The 16,488-nt window shown below is 42.0% G+C and overlaps 1 protein-coding gene across 2 annotated transcripts in view; it reads right to left on the bottom strand.

Moving 5' to 3' along the window:
* The window catches only part of HDAC7 (histone deacetylase 7), a 579,208-nt gene that overhangs the window by 383,647 nt on the left and 179,073 nt on the right, over positions 1-16,488 (bottom strand). The gene's annotated exons all lie outside the window — the stretch shown is intronic.

The following is a 16,488-nucleotide window of genomic DNA, read 5'->3' as shown; positions in this document are numbered from 1 at the left end:
AAACTCGCTCTCGACCCATCCTGCACAAATAACTGCAGACCAGTCTCCAATCTCCCCTTCATCTCTAAACTCTTGGAGTGCCTGGTCTACTCCCGCCTTACCCGTTACCTCTTCACTCACTCCCTCCTAGACTCTTCACAGTCTGGCTTCTGCCCCCTACATTCGACAGCATCTGCACTCATCAAAGTGACGAATCTGACAGCAAAATGTAATGGTGACCACTCTCTGCTCATTCTCCTCGACCTTTCTGTAGCTTTCGACACTGTTGATCACCATATCCTACTCTCTAGGCTTCAGTCATTAGGCATTAAGGACACTGCCCTCTCCTGATTCTCATCCTATCTTTCTGACCGCTCCTTCAGTGTTTTGTTTGCTGGCTCCATTTCATCTCCTCTTCCTCTCGCTGTCGGGGTACTTCAGGGCTTAGTCCATGGCCCCCTTCTCTTCTCTCTCTGCACAGCCCCAATTGGACAGACCATCAGCAGATTTGGCTTTCAGAACCATCTTTATGCTGATGACACACAACTATATACGTCAGCCCCTGACCTTACCCCCCGCTGTACTACAGAACGCCACTGACTGTCTGTCTGCAGTCTCCAACATCATGTCTGCTCTCTATCTGAAACTCAACCTCTCCAAAACTGAACTTCTTCTGCTCCCGCCATCTACTAACCTCCCTAAATCTGACATTTCCCTCTCCATGGGTGGCACCATAATAACACCCCGGCAGCAGGCGCGCTGTTTGGGTGTTATGTTTGACTCTGATCTCTCCTTCACATCCCATATACAATCACTTGCCTGCTCTTGCCGCTTACACCTAAAGAACATCTCTAGAATCTGCCCTTTTCTCACCATGGAAACAACAAAAACCCTCACTATCGCCTTGATCCACTCCAGCCTGGACTACTGCAATGTTCTATTAATTGACCTCCCCATTACTCGACTTTCTCCTCTCCAGTCTATCCATAATGCAGCAGCCAGGGTTGTCTATCTAGCTTATCGGTACTCAGACGCGTCCGCTCTTCGCCAGTCATTACACTGGCTTCCCATACATTATAGAATCCAATTCAGAGTACTTGTTCTCACCCACAAAGCTCTCCATAGTGCGGCACCACCTTACATCTCCCCCTCATTTCTATCTATCGGCATAACCAACCACTGCACTCTGCAAATGACTTTCGATTAACCTCTGCACTAATCCGTACCTCCCACTGTCAACTCCAAGACTTCTCCCGTGCTGCGCCAATCCTCTGGAATGCTCTATCCCAAGATATTAGGACCATCCACAATTTGCATAGTTTTAGGCGCTCCCTCAAAACACATTTGTTTACAGCGGCCTATCACGTTCCCTAATCAAAGTCATTTTATGTGTAAATGTGTGTGTTGCCCATTCACTCATTCCATCTATCCCCCACTCCCTCAAGATGGCTGGACCATGATTGTAAATACACACCTCTACCTTGTATCTCCCCCACCTCATTGTAGATTGAAAGCTCTCACGAGCAGGGTAGTCTTATTTTACTTTAATTATTGTATTGTTAACGTTGTTACTTATGACTGTTGTGTTTGAAATTGGTAAACTGTAAAGCGCTGCGGAATATGTTGGCGCTATATAAAGATTATTATTATTATTATTATTATAATTGGTGATTCACTATATTACCTGTACACTTACACAATACACTGTATACTATATATAGAGCTCCTGTGAATAATGTGACTGTTGATAATAACAGTGTTGTTAGTATTGTGGCTTTTATTAATGATCAGTATTGTAATATATGGTCACTATCTTGTAATATGTTGTCCAGTCATGGCGTGGTGGTATTTATCCCCTGTATGTGGTATTATTCTAACACTATGTTGTGGTAATATATGGTCTGGTCATGGTGTGGCAATGTTTGTCCCAAGTATGTGGTATTATTGGTCACTATGTGGTGGTAATATGTGATCTGGTCCACAGTGTGGCTGTGTTTTTCCCTTGTATGTGGTATTATTCGGTAAATATGTGGTGGTAATATATGGTCCTGTCATGGTGTATGGGTATTTCTTATATATATGTTGTATTATTGTTCCTGTCGTAGTGGATTGTGGTATGTATGGTGGTCATTTGTTCTCTCTGATATGAATTAGGAGAAGATTCTTTATTTCCACTAGCGATTAAATACTTGGAACAAGATGCCCTTACAGGGGTTCTCTGGTGAAAACAAGTAATCACCTCTCCCGTGGATAAGTGATAACTTATTGATTGACGAGGGTCTGAGTGCTGGGACCTGTACCGATCGGCAGAATGAGGAGCTTTTATCCACATTAGACTGGAGCGGCATATGCGACTTGACCACTGATCCATTCATTCCCTCAGTGGCTATAAGCTCTGAGCTTGATTTTTTTCAGGAAGCCCCAAAGAGAATGAATGGAGCTGCGGTCAGACGTCCCACCTGCCGCTCTATTTTAAAATGGGGATAAAAGTGTTGTATATGGATAAAAGGTCCCCATTCTTCTGATTGGTGCTGTTTCCAATGGTTGGACCCAAACGATCAATAAATTCCAAATGTGCTAATCATAAGTTGAGCCTGGGATCCCAGAGGTTGAGGAAATTTGCCAAGTGATGTGTTGCCAGCCAGGCTAACTATAAGCTGAGCCTTGGATCCTGGAGTTTAAGGAATTTCATTCAGCTCCTTTTCATGGCCAGAGAGCACTAACTTTGGCTGTGAGCCGGAGTTGCACAAAGTGATAACACAAATACCACATGCAAAAAATGTACAGTATCTGAGAGACTCATATACTAATATAGATTTAATTTTTTATTTTTAATATATTAAATAAATTTATGTGCATCAGCTCCAAACCACTCTGTTGTATTAATACAACCATGGAGATCAGTATAAATAAGATCCCACAGTAATGTTGCTGACCCAGTAGAAGGAGAGAAGTTACTATCATCAGATCGTTCCCATTGCCGTCACTTCACAATATGGGTGAAAGTAAGCAGGCATTTTTATACAATCTTTCCGTTTCTCACTACCTTCTCTTATCTCTTTTGTTTCCTTTGGCAACGTTATCTTGTGCCGGTGAAGCTGAGCAATATTTAACTATTGTTTCCTCCTCAGTCTTAGCATTAGGTCACAAACTGGTGTTATGACAAATCATTTTTCCCATGACAAATAATGAAGGTCATAAAGACAGAATGGTGAGAAAGGAATTGAGGGATGAGAAGACCATGTAAATCGGATACTTCATCCAGTAATTGTAGCATCTCTGGTATGGTGTTTTCAGTGGATATTATGTTTCATTATGTTATAAAAATGTTATTTTGTCAGCCATACATCTCAATGTAAACTATCAATGTAACGTACGACTTTTTACTGAGCAAGAAACACATACTGGATATTAATAATTATGAAATATTGTAACGAATAATGGCACCTTAAAGGGGTTTCGTACTATATATATTGGGATTGGCAACATAATGGTAGAAAAATAGCAATTGCAAATGTTGCAACTTTGAAGCTAATGAAATGCACACTACATAAAAATGCAAATGTTTTAGACCCCCATAACTGCAATCTGTCATTTTAGTAATCACTACTGTATAAAATAAAGACGTTAAAACGTGAAAAGGAAGTACATCTGTCGAGGGGTAAAAACTAGAAATCTGTTGAGGTCCAGAATTCTAAAATGACGTTATCCCTTACTGGCTAAAGAGTTTTTACGTTTGTCAACAAATTTCCATAAATGCTTTTATGGAATATATTATCTAGTGGCCTCAATTATTAAGCATTGGGGGAACACTCCAATAATAATGGAGTGCAACATGACCTGTAGATAGTGATGGGCGAACCCTTGGATGTTCGGATCTAGCAGGATCGGCCAAACAGTTTTAAAAAGCTTGGTTCTTCTACCAGAATGGTACCCAAACCCAGACCCTATTCAGATAAATGGGAGGCCCGAACATCTGCATGGCAGCATGGCAAACACAGTCTCTGATTGCCTCTGATTACCGCCAGTCAGAGAGCTGCGGTTCCTACGCTGTCATATTACAGCGTGAGCCAGCAGCTGTGACCCGCGGTAAAAAGCTTACCTCCAGTCACAGAGGCATTGCCTGATAAGACAGTACTACTCTTAACCTAAGCCCACTGCCACTGATAACAGCAAGAGCAGGCGCAGTTGATGGGAGTATTCATCAGCTACATCTGCACTATAAATAAATAAATAATAAAAATGATGTGGTGTCTGCTTCTATTTTTAATAACCAGCATGGCAAAACGAGAGATGGGTGATGCGAGTCATGGGTATTGGTCCCCCCAATCTAAAAACAGCAGCCCGCAGCCACCCCAGAAGAGTCGCATCTATCAGATATGCCTATTCTTGTGCTTTCCTTGGCTCTTTCCACTTACCCTGTGGCGGTGGCAAGTGGGGTTAATATTTGCGGGGTTGATGTCACCTTTGTATTGTCAGGTAACCTCAAGCCCCCAGACACCTATCCATTACTAACCCTATAGTCATATTGTAAATAAAAAATACCCAGAATAAAGTCCTTTATTTGAAATAAAACTCCACACCATTTTACAAATTTATTTTAAAATAAAAAAGTTACACTCACTTTACACCCATTCCATTGAAGCCCTTGTCACCTGTATAAAACCCAGAAAATAATAAGCAACAAAAATACTCACCTTACGCCTAATCCACCGATGCCCATGTCCCCTGTAAAAAAAGAAAAATAATAAACAACTATATTCCTCATCTATATGAAGTGCAGCTAATCCATAGTGTCCCACAATGATTTGTAGAGCAGTATGAGGAGCGGGATGGTTACTCACCATATCTGCACCCCAAGGGCGTGGTTCAGCAAGTTAAATGAGACTGAGTTTTTCTCTGTGTGTTTGGAGACAGAAGAGCTCCCGAGCAGGGTTGCCATCAAGGCATTACTGCCCTTACTGGCGTGTGGGGCCCAATGAGCAGAGGGGGCCCACCAAAAGGTTCACTGTTCTGTTCACTGGGTCCCAGCAGCAGGATCCTGCTGCTTCAGTAACTGATCGCGCATCCTATGACGTACGATCAGTTAAAATCTGTTGCCGTGCAGGAGATTTCTCCCACATGGCAACAGTTAACAGACGCCAGCTAATCACAGGCCAGCAGCTGACATCAGCACACATGTCGCCGACGTATGATGCCACTGTCATACGTCGGAAGAACGCTGTGCGCCTCAGCTGAATCAGCGAGCAGGACACCGCTGGAGCTAGGCCAGGTAAGGAAAAACTTTTTTTTTTTGTTGCAAAGCCGCGGTATGGGGCATATTATACCGATATAGGGCTGCATTATAACCCTATGGGGGAGGGAAAGGGGGTGCATTATACTGGTATGGGGGTGCATTATACTATGGGGTGCATTATACTCCTATGGGGCTGCATTATACTACGGGGGTGCATTATACTATGAGGGTGAATTATAGTACTATAGGGTGCATTATACTGCTATGGGGATGCATTATACTACTATGAGGGTGCAATATACTGCTATCGGTGTGCATTATACTGCTATGGGGGTGCATTATACTATGGTGATGCATTATTCTGCTATGTAGGTGCATGGTACTACTATGGGCAGCATTATACTATGGAGTGCATTATACTATTATGGAGGTGCATTATAATACTATAGGGTGCATTACACTATGGGGTGGATTAGAATACTATAGGGTGTATTATACTGCTCTGGGAGTGCATTATATTGCTATGAAGGTGCATTGTACTGCTATCGGGTGCATTATACTACTGTGGGTGAGCATTATACTGCTATGGAGGTGCATTTTACTGCTATGGGGGTGCATTTTACTACTATGGAGGTGCATTATACTGCTATGTAAGTGCATTATACTGCTATGGAGGTGCATTATACTGCTATGGAGGTGTATTATACTGCTATGTGGGTGCATTATACCCCAATGCGGGTGCATTATACTACTATGGGTCTGCATTATACTACTATGGGGCTGCATTATATCACTATGGGGGTGCATTATACCACTATGAGGGTGCATTATACTATGGAACTGCATTATACCACTATGGGGCTGCATTATACACCTATGGGGTGCATTATACTGCTATGGGGGTGCATTATATGGAGAGACATCGGGGAAGTATTGAGAGACATGAAACAGAATGGAAGGACACCTTGGATCCAGAATGGGAGGACACATGGGCTCCACAATGTGGGATATTATTACTGTAGGAGCTAATTAAAGGATATTATTTTTGAGCATACTGTTTTCAGTGTGGGGGAGGAGATGTCCTGTTACTGTGCAGGGTGACACGGTCGCTTTTTTACTTCATCTGGCGTAGTGTAAAGGTTGGGGAAGAATTGGGGAATGTGCAGAGACGAAACCAGGCTAGAAGAAGTGATGGCGATGTGTGCTGGATGAAGATGAAAAGTGAAGATGAAGGACTTAAACTAGGGATGTCACTGGTGAGCCAGTGTGTTACCTGTACACTGACACTATACACTTTATACTATAAACAGAGCTCCTGTATATAATGTCACTGGTGATCACTGTATTAACTGTACACTATACACTATATACAGAGCTCCTGTGTACAATGTCACTTGTGATCGCTGTATTACCTGTACACTATATATAGCGCTCATTTGTATAATGCCACTGATGATCACTGTATTACCTGCACACGGACACTGTATATTGAAGTACAGATCCCCTGTGTATAATGGCACTTGTAGTGATACTAGTATTGTGGTCTTTTTTATTAATGATCAGTATTGTATTCTGTCACTATGTTGTCTTAATATGTGATCTGGTCATGGTGTGGCTGTATTTGTTCCTTGTATGTGCTATTATTTGGTCACAATGTGGTATTAATATGTAGTCTGGTCATGGTGTGATGGTATTTGTTCCTTGTATGTGCTATTATTAGGTCACTATGTAGTGGTAATACGTAGTCTGGTCATGGTGTGGCTTTTTTTTATGTGGTATTATCTGATCATTATATGGTGGTAATATGTGGCATGGTCATGCTGTGGCGGTATTTGTTACTTGTTTCTGATTTTATTGGTCATTTTAAAAATTGAAAAATAAATAAAAATATACCTAAATTGTATTGGATATTTTAGCAAATGTTTAGTCAGTTACAGTAGAGTAGAACCCAGCCAAAAGAGTCTACATTGTCATGGTGGCGGATTAAAAAATCTTTTGTCCAAAACAAATGCTGCTGGCTATGTATGTGGTGATGCAAACTGTAAATGTGTGATTGGTGAGGATGTGATGCAGAAGTGGAGTTTTTCCAAGAGAGGGCGGTGGAACTGTGGATGGTTCGAGGGGTGGAGACGGGCTGGGGTGGGGTCTGGGCGGACTCTCAAGTGGCCCCCCAAAATGTTGCCAGTATGGGGCCTCGAACTTCCTAGTAGCAGCCCTGCTGCCGAGAAGTGTTTGTGTGCAACAGTGTTACGGTGCTGGACTTAACTTTTTGTTTCACAATTTTGCCAGTAAGGCCATGTTTATTTTGCTGAACCCTGCACTGGTTTATGCCGTGATTTAAATAAACCAGCAGAAGAAACGTTCCTGTGTCTAGCTCCTTGAGCAGCTGAGTGAGTCGACCTACCACAGTGGTCACACCAGTGATTGCCCTCTCGCCAGCCGACACACACTCCCAGTAGCATACTCGCTACTGTCAATGTCTAGCACTGAGCTTCAATAGTGAAAAGCTTCACCTGAGTTCATAGTTGAATTCTGGTGAACTCATTTATGACTCTGGTCGCTGAGTGAAAAGGTTCTCACATCGGTACCGTAAGTGAGTTCAGCCATGAACTCTGATGAACTTTCTCACTGCGGGAGTTCAGCATTGTCATCTGAGTGTAGTCCGATATTTCTCGAGCACTCTTTGACTTGCATAGCCGAGTGTGATCCGAATATCACATCACATTTGGATATGGTGTCCGAGGAAAAAAAAGGACAAATGTGCAGCCCCATAAAATAACATTGGTGATCCGATATTTTGTTGGATCTCACTCGGACATAAAATATGGTGGTGCGTACCTGGCCGTAAATTTAGTAAATCAGTGGTGGATGTAGATGAAGCTTCAATTCATTTTGACATGACTTCACTTTAAAGGGAACCTGTCAGCAGCGTTGTGCACAGTAATCTACACACAGTGTCAGGTCAGCGCTGTTACACTGAATAAAATGATACCGCGGTTGCTGAAAAAGGAAACAGCCGCAAGATGGATTTCATCAACCAAGGTATCATTTTATTCAGTATAACAGCGCCGACCTGACACTGTCTGTAGTTTCCTATGGACAATACTGCTGACAGGTTCCTTTTAAAAAGGATCTGCTGTCCTATTTACAGGCAACACATTAGCGATTTGGCTAGCTGTTAGGAGAGAATGCAGTGGCAGGTGGAGTACTCGCCTCATAAATATAGTGGACTCACATCTTTGTGTCTCTGGATTTATTATCCTGGGAAGAGAAATTTCTAACCAGCATATGACACTCTAATATGCATTGTATTTAATAGATGATCCACAGACTGGACTTCAAATAGCCAGAAGAATTACTTTATGCTCTTGTCCTCCAATGCACAAATCTGTAACAAGGCGCTGCTATTTGCCATTATTAACACTGGCGGAGTGGCAAGACCTTTAGACTCCACCAGGTATGCAACTGTTACTGATGCACTTTTCTATATCTATGCTCTTGCCTAATTATGCTTGATCCCAGCCAACCAGCCATCTACTCCTTTACATTACTGAGCCTTCTTGGTAGGAAGCAATGGACTACGATATTTTTTTTTTTACTACTGGGAGAATGGGGGCTTCACTGGAATCACCATATATCATTGAATCAGAATAAAGTTGTATCCAAAGACTTATTGATAGTAAAAATTAGATTGTGAGCCCCATTGGGCATATTAAATAGATATCTACAGCTAATAAAGTAGTCTTCGTCAGCATGCTTCATGTTATTTAGTGTTATACAGGGGTGTTTAGTTTCTGCTGTAATGTGATTAGCACCACACATTCATTGGGTACATTCCGCGTATGTGCAGATTGCGGGGAATCCTGAGTTACTCGAACATTTCCAAATGACCTCTTTATAAATAAACTTATAGAAACCGCACATTCTTTGTGTGTTTTAATCATTTATTTGTGCTTCATTTATTTTCTATATTTGTATCACTGTGTGGGAGAGTTTTTGGCAAGGCAGTCATTTCCGTTGGATGGGTCCCACAGTGCACTCCAATCACCAGATATTGGCAGACTTTAACATATTTCTCAACCATGTGATTCTCAGGGGTCGGTAATGTTAACCTTGGCTGAATCCTAAAAGGGGTAATCTCAGGAATGTCTGCGGACATGAGTGATATTCTATGAATACTGTGAAAAAGATTTGTTTCAGATAAATTGTAATTTCTCTCCAAACCACCTACTTTATTTCATATTATGGAATATCGCTATATCATCTGGATTTTAAGTATTCAGTCTTAGATCATGTTACTGCACTAACATTCGTTTTGATAACTTACTTTTTTTATTATATATTACTCATGTTTGCTGAATTCTTAATTTGTTTCCTCTGGAAAAATGCTAACAATATCTCTCTTTTTAAAATTTCCTAGTTTCTTGGCATGATTTAAATTTTAAATGGGTTGTATAACATTTTTTTTAAACTATTTCTTTCAAGGAACATCACTAATTTAATAAAAAAGCTCTGATCCTTTAAGAGAAAGAGACTGAATAATCCACTATCTCACAATCTTTACAGCTGTCTCTGAGTCGGGAGATACCACTATGGGTGTGTTTTTGGGCTTTGGTGTAGGGGATGGGACTATGTGTCACATGTATACACAGGGGAGATCTGTGCTGTTGTCTTCATACTGGATCTAATTATATATGCAAAATGGATTAATGTGTATCGTAGATCAGCTAGAGAAGGGGCTAGAAGAAACAGTTATGGAGGTAAATCCTATCACAGTTACTCTTCAAGGTGTCTGTTGTTAGCTCTTTGTGTATATGGATGGAGACTCAGATTAACCTTTATTATCCCGTTATGAGCAACTATGTCCTTCCATAGTAGATTGAGAAGCTCTAGAGAGGGACAGAAGTGCACACAAAATAGGGCAATATCGTTTGGTAAGGGATAGGTATAATCAATGGTAGCACTCACCTAAAGGTGTTGTGCGCAGGCACAACTGCTATGAAGGCATAGAAAGTCGGTGTTGCTGCCCTGTGGATGGAGAAAAAGGTTCTTCCATGTTTAGACGCTGCAGGAATGAAGAGCATTTGGGATTCCAAATGTCACGATTGGACTGGCGGGTAAACTGGGACCAGGGGCACCTTTCCTGGCCCTATCTCTAAGGGGCGCCCTAACTTGCCCTGTTCCCCGGGATACCTCAGATGGCGAGGATGCCGGGGCCTCCGCCCTCGCCCTGTCTCCTGACTGCCGCCCTGCGTCTGTCCCCCTCCCCACCCGGGGAAGAGAGGCGCTACCGTGTACAACAGTACACCAACCCGACAAACAGGGGAACAAAGACAAGGGTAAAAAGAAAACTCCACTCACACAAAATATGCTCTCACAAATAACAAAGGTATCCACCAGGGTGTGAAGGACGGGGAAGGTAAATAAAGCAGGTAAGGATGAGGAATTTTCCAAGCGTACAAACCAAACAACTGTCTAAATTCCTCCAGTTCTCCAAACACCAGCTCCTCACTACTCCAGGTCTATCAAGCAAGTGCTATCTCAGACAAAGATCTGACCAGTAGGCCTAGCTTTTATAGGAGAGAGGAGTGGCTAACCGAGCACAGCTGAATGCAGGAATTTCCACATGGCCTATTAACCCCTGTCCTGCTGAAAGAAAACAAAACACCTTTAATACACAAGAGAAGTGCTTCTTCTCAGCGAAGAAGCAGAAGCCGTCAGACGCCGTTGTCTTCTGGTACTGCTCTGTCGCGGTAACTCCGTGACACCAAAACTGTTTTTATTAAAACCAATGTGTTTCTGCACCCGACCGCCACCTTTCTCGAGGTATAAAAGACAAGTCTTGGTTTTTATACCTTGAGAAAGGTGACGGTCTGGCTCAGAAACACTTTAATTAAAAACATTTTTAAATCCCAAGGCTCTTCATTCCGGCAGAACAGCCCGCCTAATTGTTCCAGCTTCCATTTTTGCCTCCCATAGGAGATCAAACTTTGAAAAACAGCTATTTCCTTTTTTTAGTAGATTACTCTTTAGAAGCAGCTATGTCCTTCTCTTGCAAATTAACTCTGTAGAAGCAGCGGTATCTTTCTTCTTTATCTTAGCTCAATAATTTACAGAAACATCTTATTACCTGGCTCATAAATACCATTATGGATGAGTAAAGTTCATAAAATTTGAGCTACTGGAGTTTGGATTGTGAGAATTGTTTTGCCTGATCTGGATTATGCTGAATGGCAACACATGGGCAGGCACTGGTGACATAATTTACAGCAAATCTACTTTACTTTTGGCAAATTTTGTGAAACAAAAAATAGGTTTTCTTTTTGATTCTATGGAACAGTGACTTATCAAAATAGCAAGATGGATTTGTTCACTTTGATCTGTGCAGAAGGCTCTATTTTCCATTCAGATGCAGTACAGAATCAGCCCTACCTCATCCTCATAGATGGTAACTAAAAAGAAAATAAAACCTTCATCCTTATAATATGAACGGGAGTGATCTGATCTGCTAATGGCATGTATTTGGGAAATGTCATAACTAATTTCATCTTCTGTAATTCTATAATGTTTTTGTGTTTTTCTCAGAAGTGATAGCTCCTCTATATGGAACTGAACTTCTTAGGCTAAAACATTTAAAATTCAATGCAACACCTATAACTTCTTTCTCTCTGTCTCTCATTTATTTATTCTATTTCTTTAAAAAAAAGTTGGATGACCACAAATTAATAACCATAAAGTGCACAGACTGGAAGCTACAGGTTTTTATAATACCAAAGTACGGTAAGACTGAAACTTTGAGGAATTTGCTTTTCCTGCTAAGTGATGGCATAATGTACGCTTGGGGACCATGCTCTGGGATCCTCACCAATCCTCTGAATAACGGGGCCGCAGTGCCACATCCTCCTCATGTTCTCTTTGCTTCCGACCACCTATTTGTACATGTATAGGTGTTGTCAGTCTATTCATTTCTTTAAAGGGATAGTAAATGATTTTTTTCCGTAAATGATGGACTAACCAACGTGAAAACTTCACCACACAATGGAGCTTCCAGAATAAAATCCTGTTTTAAATTCCTGTTTTATTTCCATATAGGAAAGATGTATATCTTGGTACCGTGTTAGCCAGTAGATAGAAAAGTATAAAGATTTGAGAGTCCTCAGTGGCTGATACCTTTTAATGGCTAACTGAGAAGATGGTAAAAAATCACAAGCTTTCGAGACTACTCCTGTCTCTTCATGCCCTATGAAGAGACCTGAGTAGTCTTGAAAGTTTGTAATTTGTTACCATCTTTTCAGTTAGCCATTAAAAGGTATCAACCACTGAGGACTCTCAAAACATAATATTATTTTATATACATACATTAACACAGCTACTGTACATCCAGGGTATTCCAGAGCTGACCTCTGACCTATCGCTGACCTCTGACCCAGCGCTGTATCTTCTCCACCGTTTTTTCTCAGCACATGGGCATTACAAGCCAGCCAACTGTGTGTGGAAGTATAGCAGTTTTGTAGGTCCATCGTTTTCAGGATAGGTGAGGTTAGATTCCCTTGATCATAAAGTGATGGCGTATTCTAAAGATATGCCATCGCTTACTGAGATGGGAATACCTCTTTAAAAAGATTGATGGAGGGTCACAACTAGGAGGAGAGCCACTGGGATAATTTAACAACATATTTACAGTATCAAAAATACAACTTCCAAATTAATTTTAGGACCTTTCCCAAAATTTCTGAATGAAAAATCCCAACTGATAAGTTATCCTTCCTCTGTATTATTGTACAACTAGGCAAATTTGCCAATCAGGGAATGTAAAGTCGCAATCTCGCTAATTGAAGGCTCAGAGAAATAGCTGAAGAGTTTTCCTTCACAAAAGAAAAAAAGGGCACATAGCTTTGACCATAGTCTATAGACAATAAGCTGATCACAAAGTGTCGCCTTGCTGGGACCCATTCCAATCAGCTATAAGCTGTCAGAAATCATGGCGACCTTCTGGTCAATAGGTGAGAATCCTGAGCAATGAACCCCATGCTATTAACTGCATTCCTTTATGGGGCTTATAAAAATATGCTTACTAAAATGGAAAACTCCTTCACTTTTTGGAAGACATGACCTTTAAGGCGTGACTATTGCCACTAAAGGAGCCCATAAAACATAATGTAAAGGTCATACCCTTACATATAGGTCATTAAAATGTAATTACACAATATGATTTACGTGATATAAATGACTACACTCAAATTTATTTTTAATAAATAAGCCTGAAGAATATAATAAAACCTTGAAGGGAATCTGTCAGCAGATTTTTTTTCTATGTAATATGAAGACAGCATGAGGTAGGGGTTAAAAGACAGATCTCAGCAAGGCCAAGCTCCTTGGTTTTGTTTGCTTGCAATGATTGTTTTAGCACCTGGAGCTTATCATTGCTGGGACACAGCAGGGCATGCTTCCTGGTCTGATAATGTCCCTGCTGTGATAGGCATCTCACTGTCTATGGACATTGTATGGCCTGGTGTGGGCGGGGCTAGCTTCCTCAGCTCTGCTGTATTGCTAAATCTAAAAACTCTAGTTGTGTCAGAATGGCGGAACCCAGTAAAGTAAGTGATACATCATTGGATTCAGCTTCTCTTTGCCTCCATCAGTCTTCTCACAGATGACGTAGCAATAACCTGGTGACAGATACTCTTTAACCCTAAAGCCATTGGGCAACAGCATAACATACAAATATCCGGATTGCTTGATGAAATAATAAAGCTCATTCTTTTGTTTTACTGAAGAATTACATGTATTATTGTCTCCACCACCAATAATTCTACAACAAATTGTAATGTTGTAACGGGAATATTTTTTATGTTTCCTGAGTGAGAAGAAATTATTCTCAATCATTTGTTTTCCTGAATAATTGGGAATTTCCCATTAATTAATAGCTACAAATAAATTACCTCAGTGGACTTTCCTTTGTGCAATGTATAATGCAGTTTACTGTTATACCCAATCTTTGTTTCAAAATAGTAAAATTTTGAATATATAAACTTATTTTGTGATCGTCTCCACTTTTCGTGAACACCATCATGTACAGTAAATGTAAAAATTATATATATATTTATTCATTTAAGGTCATTTCGGGTGGAGTTCATTCTGGAACAATTATGAAATGGTTAGTGTAATGTCAATTGAAATTGTTTTGAGTTCATTGTAAGTTCATCATAGATATATTTTCATATTTTTAATATTCATTGTAAAATACATTGGGTCAAGTGTGTAAACAGTATTTCTTGCCTTATCAGTATTTAATATATGGTTTTATTAATTGTCAACCATATTCAAAGAAAAGTCAGTAATGTGGAAAAATTTGATGTAAGTTGCCACGTGTGACAGAAGCATACGACTTGACTTTATTACATATTTATGCAGAAAAGAAGCCAGATATGGTATGTGAGGATTTTCTCGTAGACTCTATGTCAGTGGTTTTCAACCTTTCTTACCTTGAGAAACGCACATTCAACTCTGAGCGATAGTCGCGAGACACATCCAGGTTTGCACCCAAAAATTAGTAGTAACACTTAGAGCCCATCATTGCTGGTATGATGACAGCCGAAGCTTCCGCACAAAAAGCACATTGAGGACGTGTGTGTCCCCCCATATCTATAATATAATGCTGGGAGCATCACTCTGTCCGAAGCCTTTATAGACTGCGCAAGTGCAAGCGCCGGCGCAGTCTGGGCCTCACAGAGTGACGCTCCCAGGAGATCGCGGTATGCGTTCACACTGAACGCACACTGCGATCTCCAACAGAGAAGCAGGGACCGCCAGGAGGGTAAGTATGAGCGATATTCACCTGTCCCCGTTCCACCGCTGCGCGCCGCCATCTTCCCGGTCCTCGGCCTGTGACCTTCAGTTCAGAGGGGGCGATGACGCGCTTAATGCGCGCCGGCGCTGCCCTCTGACTGACCAGTCACAGCCAGAGGACCGGGAAGATGGCGGCGCGCAGCGGTGGAACGGGGCCAGGTGAATATAGTAAGTGCTAGGGGGCCTCAGCTGGCGGCGATACCGGCACCTGACCCCCACAGAGCGCCGGTGTCCCCGCCTGCTCAGGCCCCCCAGCACTTGGCGCCCAGCGACCATAGGTGAGTATGGTATTTTCTTTTATATATTGCAGCAGCATACGGGGCATATACAATGGAGCATCTTATGGGGCCATAAACCATAATGGAGCATCTTATGGGGCCATAAACCATAATGGAGCAGTGTACGGGGACATATAGTATGGAGCATCTTATGGGGGCCATAAACCTTTATGGAACAGCGTACGGGGCATACACTATGGAGCATCTTATGGGGCCATAAACCATAATGGAGCAGTGTACGGGGGCATACACTATGGAGCATCTTATGGGGGCCATAAACCATAATGGAGCAGTGTACGGGGCATATACAATGGAGCATCTTATGGGGTCATAAACTATAATGGAGCAGTGTACGGGGCATATACCATGGAGCATCTTATGGGGGCCATAAACCTTTATGGAACAGCGTACAGGGCATACACTATGGAGCATCTTATGGGGGCCATAAACCATAATGGAGCAGTGTATGGGGCATATACAATGGAGCATCTTATGGGGTCATAAACCATAATGGAGCAGTGTACGGGGGCATATACCATGGAGCATCTTATGGGGGCCATAAACCTTTATGGAACAGCGTACAGGGCATACACTATGGAGCATCTTATGGGGGCCATAAACCATAATGGAGCAGTGTATGGGGCATATACTATGGAGCATCTTATGGGGGCCATAAACCATAATGGAGCAGTGTACGGGGGCATATACCATGGAGCATCTTATGGGGGCCATAAACCTTTATGGAACAGCATACGGGGCATACACTATGGAGCATCTTATGGGGGCCATAAACCTTTATGGAGCAGTGTACGGGGGCATATACTATGGAGCATCTTATGGGGGCCATAAACCTTTATGGAGCAGTGTACGGGGGCATATACTATGGAGCATCTTATGGGGGCCATCAACCTTTATGGAGCAGTGTACGGGGCATATACTCAGGAGCATTTTATGGGGGCCATAAACCTTTATGGAGCAGCGTATGGGGCATATGGATGGGAGCAGCAAATTAAAGAACGGTGGCGCAGGATGGGAGCAGCACATGATAGAACCGGGGCGCAGGATGGGAGCAGCACATGACAGAATAGGGCAGCACATGACAGAACGGGGGCGCAGGATGGGAGCAGCACATGTCAGAATGGGGGC

Source organism: Ranitomeya imitator, chromosome 3, assembly GCF_032444005.1.
Source record: "Ranitomeya imitator isolate aRanImi1 chromosome 3, aRanImi1.pri, whole genome shotgun sequence".
Lineage (NCBI taxonomy): Eukaryota > Metazoa > Chordata > Amphibia > Anura > Dendrobatidae > Ranitomeya > Ranitomeya imitator.
Note: the sequence above shows the minus strand (reverse complement) of the source record. Positions and strands in the feature narration are given on the sequence as shown.